Source organism: Bos indicus x Bos taurus, chromosome X, assembly GCF_003369695.1.
Source record: "Bos indicus x Bos taurus breed Angus x Brahman F1 hybrid chromosome X, Bos_hybrid_MaternalHap_v2.0, whole genome shotgun sequence".
Classification (NCBI taxonomy): domain Eukaryota; kingdom Metazoa; phylum Chordata; class Mammalia; order Artiodactyla; family Bovidae; genus Bos; species Bos indicus x Bos taurus.
The window spans coordinates 94,455,507-94,466,966 of record NC_040105.1 but is presented as its reverse complement, the minus strand read 5'-3'; the positions used below and the strand labels follow the sequence as shown (position 1 = coordinate 94,466,966).

General features: G+C 40.8%; 1 pseudogene; it reads left to right on the top strand.

Moving 5' to 3' along the window:
• The first annotated feature begins 4,924 nt into the window (after positions 1-4,924).
• Positions 4,925-9,821, top strand: LOC113886925 (annotated as a pseudogene).
• The last annotated feature ends 1,639 nt before the right edge of the window (positions 9,822-11,460 follow it).

Sequence of the window (11,460 nt, the reverse complement as noted above, 5' to 3'; positions counted from 1 at the left end):
AGGCTCACCTCACACCCTGCAGACCAGACTGCTCAAGGAGAGCAGTCCAGCATGCTCTGCTTGACGGGACATTTAAGAAAGTGATAGAGGTTTAAACCTCATATCATGTAGTGGCTGGAAGTCCTGTCATCCCAGTATTCTCACCTTTATTTCTCTATCATCTCTTTCTCTTTTTAAGTCTTTTCTGTACCTCCTCCCTTTACTTCTCCCTTGATCCTTATACCTACACTCCCATCCCCTTTATCCTGAACACTACTTGTTTGTGTCTGTAAGTTTTTGTAATTGGTATCTTTGTTCTATGTAGTTTTGTTTGTCCAACTGCTTCCGCAAGTCTCTGCCAAAATTTTGGGCACAGTGGAACATTTAAACCTTGACATACAAACACAGCCCACCTTGCCTGAGACTCCAGCCTTGCATTACTTAGTGGGATTAAAAAAAAAATTATTTTTGGCTGTGCTGGGTCTTCGTGGCTACAGACGGGCTTTCTCTAGTTGCAGCTAGTGAGGGGCTCCTCTAGTTGTGGTGCACTGGATTCTCATTGCTCTGGCTTTTCTTGTTGTGGAGCACTGGCTCTAGGGCACAAGACCTTCAGCAGTTGCAGCATGTGGGCTCAATAGTTGTGGTGCACCCCGGCTTAGTTGCTCCGCAGCATGTGAAATCTTCCAAGACCAGACATTAAACCCTTGTCCCCTGCATTGGCAGGCAGGTTCTTAACCACTGGACCACCAGGGAAGTCCCCTTGGTGGGATGTAAAAGAACAAAACGAAAAGAAAGGAGCTTGCATTTTCCCCTCCTCTGCCTTCGCAAACTAAGCTTTTAAACTTGGCTCCAGGAGCTTGCATCTCTCTTCTCTGCCTTTGCAATGTAACTATTCTCCCTGGGCTCTCAGGAACTACCTGATCCACCTGCAGTCCTCCAGACGGAGGTGGGGAAAGGGCCATTCTAAATTCAAGCAGAAAAACTATGAGGTCTCTGGTTCTGTTTGTTTTTATATAAAAATTAACTTGTAAATGAGCTGTATTTAATTAGCTTAAAGGAAATTAAGTGTTTATACACATTCTTAGAAATATAAAAGAAAACTCACCAGAATGCATTTTGCATTCATGTGGTCTGGGAGATAGTCAGTATTTAATTAATATCTGTTATTAGAGCTAGCTTAAGCTTGTGGGTTTAATTAATATAGTCTTGTTTTTAGAATCATCAATGTCAAGTATTATATTCTTATTGCAGCTAGGGTTACTGAAAGTCAATAAGTGCACATTCTTTCTGTTATGAGATTTGTCAACAGGGAAAACAACCTGATATGATTACATTTTTAAGTAAATGTAACTAGGATAAGAGCTTTTTGGTTAACTCTACAAGAATAATTATGCTTTGGAAATGTCCATCTAAAAATAGTCTCTTCAAATTTTGGTAACCTAAATCAAGTTAAATAATAGGAATTCATTGAATATTCAGGCCATTTTAAATAAACTATTGGGCTTCCCAGGTGCTACTAGTGGTAAAGAATTGGCCTGCCAATGCAGGAGACACAGGAGTCATGGGTTCAGTCCCTGGCCTGGAAAGATCCCCTGAAGAAGGAAATGGCAACCCACTCCAGTATTCTTGCCTGGAGAATCCCATGGACAGAGGAGCCTGGTGGGCTACAATCCATAGGGTTGCGAAGTCAGATACAACTAAAGCAAAGGAAGCAAGCAAGCAATTGGAACATTAATTGCAAAACAGGTCTAAATTTGCCTACTTTTGAGAAGGTAAATTTACCTTCTTCTGAGAGAGAAACTAAAGCTATTTTGTGTCATCTTGAGATTTTCTTTACCAATCTGTAGAATGTTAATGTAAAAGACAGTTCATGGTTGCCTAAGGAAAGTAGGATGTGTGTTTTCAGAAAAGAAGGTATGAGGAATGGAAATATATATTTTTTTAAAGGAAAAAGGGGTGATTTTGTCCTAAAGCTTGTTAATTCTAAGTGGAAAGAATAAGGCACAAAGTATGACTACAGAAAGTTTGCAGAAGAGGAAGTTGAGAAAAGAATTTTGTATGTGGCTAGGATTTTCTAAAGTTGGATTAAATTTAATTAAGTAAGTGAATTTTATTAGGAGTAGGTTGATGAAAGTCTGGTTTTGGTTTCTGTCATAAAAGAACAGTTTTCTTGGAATGCTGCTCTTGATAACAGATTATGTGAGTTTCTGTGCCTTTAAGTGATCTGTATTAACTTTTGAGAATTTTTTTTTCACCTTGGCTCAGGGAATAATTGTTTCACAGTGACCTATGATCCTATCTCACCAGGTAAAATTTTTGCTATCTTTTTTTACAAATTTCCCAAATATTAAATTCTAATTACAGTACTTTTGACCTCCAACTAACTTTGGATGCTTCAAAGGATCTCTGGAGCATCCCAAAGAGAGATCCTAAACTGGTTCATTTATTATGTTAAATTACATGAGAAACATGGTCCACACTTGCTGCTGCATGTATCAGATGGGATCATCAGGCTCTCCCCAGTTTTATCACAGCCACCAAACAGATAGGGGAAAGGCTTTGGGGTTCTTCTGCTGTTTAGTCTTTCACCTTACTCTATGTTCAAAAAAATCCCCTGTGGGAATACTCCCACCTCTAGGCCTGATCCTGTGGCATTGTCTATTGCACCCAACTCTATTTCCTCCAGGAGTTCCTTTTTGTACCCCAGGGACCCCCTTTACTCCAGGCCTTGGCAGCCCATACACTGTTACAGACTACCTATTGTATTGCTGGGCACTTCCAAGCAGGCCACATCCTTTAGACTTCATAAATGTTCAGTCTCAAGGAATACACCCCAACCTAGGGGAAATTGTTGCTAGTCCATAAGCCTTATAGACAACAGATCCCCCTCAAAGAGAGCCCTGGCAATGCACTGGCACTGGTTCAAACATCCCTTATCACAGAACTATGGCATGAGGGGCTGGGTCAACCAGAGATATCTGGTTATGTGATGGGAGAGTAGTGGAGGCTCAAAATCCCATTAGGTAAGAAGGGAATTCAGAGAACTCTCTGACTCTCTTCTGACAAAAGCTTCCTAGTAAATGTCTCTGAGATGCTGGACATCATTTCTAGGAGCAGTCTTAGTTGCAAGTTACTCAACATGGGAGGATCCTCTTCTAAGCCAGAAGAAACACCTCTGGAATATATCCTCAAAAACTGGAAATTGCATAAAATGGAAAAAATTAAACTCTTAACACTGTCTGGCCTTTATATAAGTTGGAGGGGTGGAGAAAAATGAGTCTCTAAATTACAATACAACTGTGAAATTGAATCTTTACTGTCCCAAGATAGGAAAATGGACTGGGGTTCCCTATGTTCAAGCCTTCATGGTCCGTTACCAAAACCCTACTCTATGTGGCTCCTGTAATTGAAAGCATGGGGAATCAGAAAACACTTTTGACATTTTAGATGATCCTCCTTTAATTACCCCAATTTTCAGGGAGGAAACCAAGTCTCCCCTGCTTTTCCAGGGCTACCTACTTCCCTAGAAGCATCTATTTCTTCAGATTCCTCTGACCAATTCCACACTTCACCTCCCTATGTCCTTTTATAGCCTCCTTTACTTCAGAAGGGAGATACTAGTCCTTCTGGAGCAACTCATAGTGAAACTTCCTGTCACCCAGGATCAGGAAAAATGTGCCTTCTTAGGGAAGTGGCAAATGGTGAAGGGACAATCAGAATATATGCCCCCCCTCCTTGTAACCAATTTAGACCAACCCAAACAGAGACTGGAAGACCCTAGTAAGTTTGTTGAAGGGCCTCAGGCCCTAACTATGGCCTTTGATTTAACTCAGAAGGATGTTCAAATAGTCTTGTCTACTTGCTATATCCCTGAGGAAAAACAAAGAATTTGGGCAGCAGCCCAGGTGCATGGTGACCAACTTGGCAAGGACTAATTCAAACATTTCATTATGGGTGGAGATGGAGTCCCAAATCAGGAGCCCCATTGGAATTATAAGCCCCAGGATGGAAGAGAAGCCAGGAAGCACACAATCCAATGTGTATTAGAAAGGATGAGAAAATATATCAAAAAGCCATTTAACTATGAAAAAGGTTAAAGGAGTAACCCAAGAAAAGAAAGAAAATCTAACTCTCTTTCAAGGTTGGCTTGTGGAAGCTTTTAGAAAATTTACTAACACTGATTCATCCACTCCCAAAGATCAGTCCCTGCTGGGACAACACCCTATCAGTCTGCCCCTGATATTAGGTAGAAACTCCAAAAGTTAACAATTAGGCCCACAAACCCCAATTACACAACTCCTACAGTTGTCTTTTGGAGTATTTAATAATAGAGATCAAGCTGAGGAGGAAGAGAGAACCCAGTGTGAAAACAGGCAGGCCATGGATCAAGCTAAACTGATGGCTATAGCTGTTAGCCATGCATTGCAAACTCAGGACAGCCCAAGGGGGCTGAGGAAGTTTAACCATCCACCTTAGAGGTAAACCAGCAAGGAAGAATGCTTCAGATGTAAGTCAACTGGCCATTGAGCTCCAAAGTACCAAAAGAACCCCCTGGCCCATGCCCAGTCTACAAACAAATAGGTCATTAGAAGTAGAACTGTCCCCAGTTCTGAGGGTGAAAGGGGGCTCCTGCTCCCGATATGGCCATGCTGGATGACTGAGGTGGCCCAGGGATTCTGGTGGCAACCCCCAACTAAATGTGTACCTCCACTGAGGAGCCTTGGATGGTTCTTGACATGGCAGGTGTGTGCTCAGTAACTTCAGTTTTTGTGTCCAGCTCTCTGCGACCCCATGAGCTGTAGCTTTCCAGGCTCCTCTGTCCATGGGGTTTCCCAGGCAAAACTACTGGAGTGGATAGCCATTTCCTTCTCCAGGGGATCATTCCCAACCCAGGGATTGAACTCAAGTCTTCTGAGTCTCCTGCGTTGCAGGCAGATCCTTTACCACTGAACCACCAGGGAAGCCTAACATAGAAGGTAAGAAATTCAATTTTTAAATGGATGCAGGAGCCATTTACTCTGCTCTGATCTCTTGCACTGAGCATCTTTCCTCCAAAAGCTGTACTGTGACTGGTGTTGATGGAAAGACTCATGCCTGTTACTTCACTGGGCCTCTCACTTGCCAGTTTGAACAGTTTTTGATCTCACATGCCTTTTTGGTTGTGCCTGAGTGCTCTACTCCACTACTAGGGAAGACCTCTGGGATCCATGTTATTATTAGGAGCCATATTATGATAAGGAGGCCCTGAGCAGTCCCTTTTCTTGACTCTAAGACAGACCAGCTGGAAGAGCAAGGTGCTATTCACAGCCATATTCTACATGCAGTAAACCCTGCATGTAGCAAGGTGCTATTCACAGCCATATTCTACATGCAGAAACCCATTCCTATGTCTGGGACAAAGGAATCCCTGGGAAGGCTATAAATGTCCAATCTGTAAAAATTAACCTTAAGCCATAAGTCGCTTATCCTAACGAGACAGGATCCCATAAAGTTGGAAGAAAAAAAGGTTTGCAATCCCTCATAGATAAATACTTAAGACATCACCTCTTAGTACCTTGTCAGTCTCCATGCAATACCCCTATTCTGCCAGCTAAACCAAATTGGGAATATAGAGTGGTACAAGACCTTAGAGTAGTAAACAATGCAGTGATCCCTATCCATCACCTGTGGCCAATCCTTATAATATATTAGTCCAGATTTCTGGAGGTGCCAAATATTTTACTGTGCTTGACCTCAAGGATGCAGTCTTTTGCATCCCAGTTCATCTCTCACTTCAGTATCTATTTGCCTCCAGGTGGACTAACCCCCACTCTGGCCAATATAATTGGACAGTATTGCCTCAGAGTTTTCAGGACAGGCCACACTTGTTCACCTAGGCCCTGGGTGAGGGAAATACACCTAAAAGAAGGGGCCATTCTGTAGTATGTAGAGGACATATTAATATGCATCCCCACCATGGAGGCCTCAGATCAGAATACTATTGAAGTCCTTAATTTCCTTGGAACCTGGGGCACCAGGGTTTCCCAGAAAAAGCAACCCTGATGCCCATAACAGGTAGAAACCAACACTGAGAAAATTCGACAAGCCACTTGGATTTCAGCAGGCAATTAACCACCAATCCTCACTATTCAATATGGGTGGGAAAACTGAAAAATGGTTCTCTAGTTTGTTCTCTTGGATCTCACAAGGTATAAAAAGATTTCTGGCAGGAGAGTTTCATTTTTTTTATAACGCTTTTCTTTTCAGTAGATCAGTCATACTGATTTATACTGTATCTTCTCTAGTGCTCTGTTGTCTTCCCTACTGTTGTAAACCTGTGACTAAGACTTTTCAGTCCAAGGGAGGACTCCTAGGACCAACAAGTCCAGATCTTCCATTCTAAAATAGATAAATATGTTAAGCTTTAACCCTGAGATTAACAAAAATATATACCTAAGCAGAATGGTCCTGGCAGGGGCAACATCACTTCCTCTGTCTGGTCAACAGTTAAGGGAACCCTCCCAAAGTTAACCTGGTTCCTTCCCTTTCTAGGCCCTTTAATGGCTATTATAGTTCTCCTTTTTTAGCACTTGTTTGTTTAACATTTTGGTTAAGTTTGTAAGTTTGTGTCTTCTAGGATACAAAGCTTGAAGTAAGGCTCCTGATGCTTCTAGTTCAACCTATTCCAGCAGTTGGCCCAGGTCAAAACAGATCCTTGAAACAGTCATTGAGGGACTTCTACATCTCTAGGATAGGCTAGTGTCTGTGGCCCCCATCCAGTTGGAAGAAGTGTCAGAAGAAGAGACAGTCAAGTCCTTACAGATTAAGAATAAGGATGTGGAGTCTCTCAGAGGGGAAAGGGACAGGCAGGGACCTGAGACCTTTTGCTGCAGTGCTGCAATGCTTGTACTTAGACATACCTCTCTTAGAGCAACTCAATACAAAGACACTATGGGACTAAAAGTAACTGCAAGAATACACGGTTGGGGCAAACTGTGGACACAAGATACAGACAAAAAAAAACTCAACTGCCACTTTTGAAGAGAGTGGAGCAAAAACAGGGTGTAAAAGCAGGGTACTGAGCATGCCCCCTGCAAACCACCTAAGCCACCCCTCTGGCCCAGCCCCTGAACACACCCCTACCCTCACCCCATATAAGGAACAAGTTCACCTCCCCTCAGGGAGCGAGCAAGCAAGGGAATCTATTGTTTGTTCTTGCTCCCTGCTGCTGCTGCAGAGGCTCCAATAAAGCCTTGCATTAAAAACAATATTACCACTTCACCTCAGTTAGAATGGCTATTAAAAAAAAAAAAAAAAAAGAGAGATAACAAGTGTTGGTGAGGATGTGGAGAAAAACCTGTTAATTTTTAAGTAGCTTATTTTTATATGTGTATAACGGAATATTATTCAGCCATAGAAAAGAAGGAAATTCTATTTTTGACAAGATGGATGGTACTATATGTGGAACCTAAAAGCCAAATTCATAAAAACAGGGTAGAATGGTGGGTGCTAGGGACTGCGGGAAAGGGGAAATGGGGGACTGTTAGTCAAAGGGTACCAACTTCCAGTTATAAGATGAATAAGTTCTGAGGAATCTAAATGAAGTTACAAGATAAATAAGTTTCTGGGGAAACGAATATTTTTTCCCCTTGGGAACCCAGTTTTTCTAGTTATTTGCCTTCATTTATTTTCCCAGCAGAATTTGTACGTTAAAAATATAAGACTCCCAGATTCCTTTCCCAGAATGCCCCGCGCTGCAGAAGAGGCTTCTGGGAGCTGGAGACATATTGGGTTGGCTGGTGCCGGACTCCCGAGATGGTGGCGTTTGTGGTGTAACGGAAGTCCCTCGAGCCCGTGGCAGCGGTTTCGCGGCCTAACTCAGTGCTCGCCTTTTTCACTGAGAAAGTGAGGCAGAGGTGGCAACCACCAGAAACCTAGTAACCTCGAGAACCCCCTCAACCATCAGCGGCTTGGCCAAAAGAAACTGACGGCAGCAGTGATCCGGTTCTGCTTGGCCTATTTTGGGGTCTGTAATCCCAAGAAAGAGCCAGCGGTTTCGGTTTCCTGCCGGCTTCCGCTGCTTTGCTCGGTGGACGAGCTCTCGAGGCCTCTATCTTCTCCTCAGAGGTGTCCGGGTTTAGCCCCAGCCTCCATCTTTGTCTCGAAGAATGGCGAGCAGCAGTGGCTCCAGGTCCGAATTCATTGCTGGAGGGAAATACAAGCTGGTAAGAAAGATTGGGTCTGGCTCCTTCGGGAAAGTCTATTTGGCGATCAATATCACCAACGGTGAGGAAGTGGCAGTGAAGCTAGAACCTCAGAAAGCGAGACAACCCCAGTTGCTGTATGAGAGCAGACTCTATAAGCTTCTTCAGGGCGGGGTTGGCATTCCCCGCATATGGTGGTATGGTCAGGAAAAGGACTATAATGTGCTAGTCATGGATCTTCTTGGCCCCAGCCTCGAAGAGCTCTTCAATTACTGTTCAAGACGGTTCACAATGAAAACTGTACTTATGTTAGCTGACCAGATGATCAGTAGAATCGAATATTTGCATACAAAGGATTTTATACACAGAGATATTAAACCAGATAACTTTCTAATGGGTGCTGGGTCTCACTGTAATATGTGTTTAGAATGTCAAGCAAGGAAGAGGAAAAGGGGCATGTCTGGTAGTACTTCTCAGGACCCAGCTTCCTCAAACTCAAACCAGTTATTCCTTGTTGATTTTGGTTTGGCCAAAAGGTACAGAGACAGCAAGACAAAGCAACACATTCCATACAAAGAAAAGAAAAGTCTCACTGGTACTGCTCGGTATGCTAGCCTCAATTCACATCTTGGTATTGAACAGAGTCGACGAGATGACATGGAATCATTAGGATATGTTTTGATGTATTTTAATAGAAGCAGCCTGCCGTGGCAAGGAATAAAGACTGCAACAATGAAGCAAAAATACGAAAAGATTTGCGAAAGTAAGATGGCCACACCTATTGAAGCTTTATGTAATGGATTTCCCTCAGAATTCGCTACGTACTTAAACTATTGTCGTGGACTGCGCTTTGAGGAAGCCCCGGATTACACCTACCTCAGGCAGCTTTTCCGCAGTCTTTTCAGGGCCCTGAATTACCAATATGACTACGCATTTGATTGGATATTAAAGCAGAGAGCAGCACAGCAGGCAGCCTCTTCAAGTGGGCAGGGTCAGCAGGCCCAAACCGCCACCACCACAGGCAAGAAAACTGACCAAAAAAAAGAGTAACATGAAAAGGTTTGTAAGCCCGAGTCAAGGAGCAGAAGCAGCAGAGTAAGATGATTGCAGCAGCATGTTTCTCCCCAAATCTAGAAATTTTCGTTCATATGTACACTGGCCAGTGACTGTGGACAAACGTTCACTTGGGGTAAAGAACGTAATTTAAGTATAAACTGGCTCTGGGCAGCATTGGTGATGCAGTGTGCTGAGTTGTAGCCGCTGTAATTGTGAATATTAATGAGATTGTGAAACGTGTTGTCCAGTTTTTTGTTGCATTCTTTCAGGTGGAAAAGTTAACTGGTTCACACACACATTGGTGGAGAAATTGTGCATATGCCAGTTTTTTGTTAACATCGTTTATTTTCAACTATGTTGCTTTGAGATCTCGTTTCAGAAACAGGGCATGAACAGTCTTCTGCCACAGTTGAGATGGTTGTGCTACTGCTGCTGCTGCAAAGTCGCATCAGTCGTGTCCGAATCTGCGTGACTCCATAGAGGGCAGCCCACCAGACTCCCCCGTCCCTGGGATTCTCCGGGCAAGAACACTGGAGTGGGTTGCCATGAGACGGTTGTAAATGCTCACAATTGTGCATTCTTAAGGTCTATTCACCCCTGGGTTCCGCAAGTTGTTCACTTAAAACATTTTTTAAATGGTTGGTTTCTTGTTTGCAAGGCAGCTGATACGGTAGCAACCAAAGATTCCGGTGTTCCTGCATATGAAAGACTCTGCTTGCTTACCTGTGCTGAAATAACACCGTTAAAGTGAAGACTTAAGAAAAACACATTGACTACTAGATTATCTGTAGGACTCTTGTTAACTCTGTAATGTTCTTGGTATTTAAAAAAGCATATTTGTCACAGAAATTTAACATTTTACAACTGAACATGTATGTGTGTTGCTTAGATTAATTAATCATTATAAACATTTGTATGATGTGGGATTTTTTTATTTTGAAATGTGTTTTTTACAAATTATAAACAAATGTAGAACATTGCTTGGCACACTGTAGGCTATCACTAAATACTTGTGTGAATGAATATATTTTGCATATTTTTAAACTTTATTCTTAAGTAGCTTATCTTTCCTCATGATTATTAGAAATTGAATATCTTACATGCTCTGTTTATTTTTATATATGAAACTGATTGTTTTTTGTTATTCTTAAGTAGCTTATCTTTCCTCATGATTATTAGAAATTGAATATCTTACATGCTCTGTTTATTTTTATATATGAAACTGATTGTTTTTGCATAGTGATTTTATAAGCAACCTATTTATGAAGTTTTCAAAGTTTCAAATAGTTTTTAATTGATTCAGCTTTGTTGCATTTGCATTAATGATAATCTTGCCTGCTTTTCAATATAAATATCATAAAAAACATAACTCTTAAAACATTGCTAGGCACACTGTAGTTTATCAGTAAATACTTGTGTGAATGAATATATTTTGCATATTTTTAAAGTTTATTCTTAAGTAGCTTATCTTTCCTCATGATTATTAGAAATTGAATATCTTACATGTTCTGTTTATTTTTATATATGAAACTGATTGTTTTTTGCATAGTGATTTTATAAGCAACCTCTTTATGAAGTTTTTAAAGTTTCAGATAGTTTTTAATTGATTCTCTCAGCTTTGTTGCATTTGTATTAATGATAATCTTGCCTGCTTTTCAATATAAATATCATAAAAAACATAACTCTTAAAACATTGCTAGGCACACTGTAGTTTATCAGTAAATACTTGTGTGAATGAATATATTTTGCATATTTTTAAAGTTTATTCTTAAATAGCTTATCTTTCCTCATGATTATTAGAAATTGAATATCTTACATGCTGTTTATTTTTATATATGAAAGTGGTTGTTTTTTGCATAGGGATTTTATAAGCAACCTCTTTATGAAGTTTCTAAAGTTTTAAATAGTTTTTAATTGATTCAGCTTTGTTTCATTTGCAGTAATGATAATCTTACCTCCTTTTCAATATAAATATAAAATAAATAAAAACATGACTCTTAGAACATTGCTTGGCACACACTGTAGTTTATCAGTAAATGGTTGTGTGAATGAATATATTTTGCATATTTTAAAAGTTTATTCTCAAGTAGCTTACCTTTCCTGATTATTAGAAATTGAATATTTATCTTACATGTACTGTTTATTATTTTTATATATGAAAGTGGTTGCTTTTGCATATTGATTTTATAACCAGCCTCTTTATGGAGTTCCTAAAGTTTCAAATAGTTTTTTTTTTTTTTTT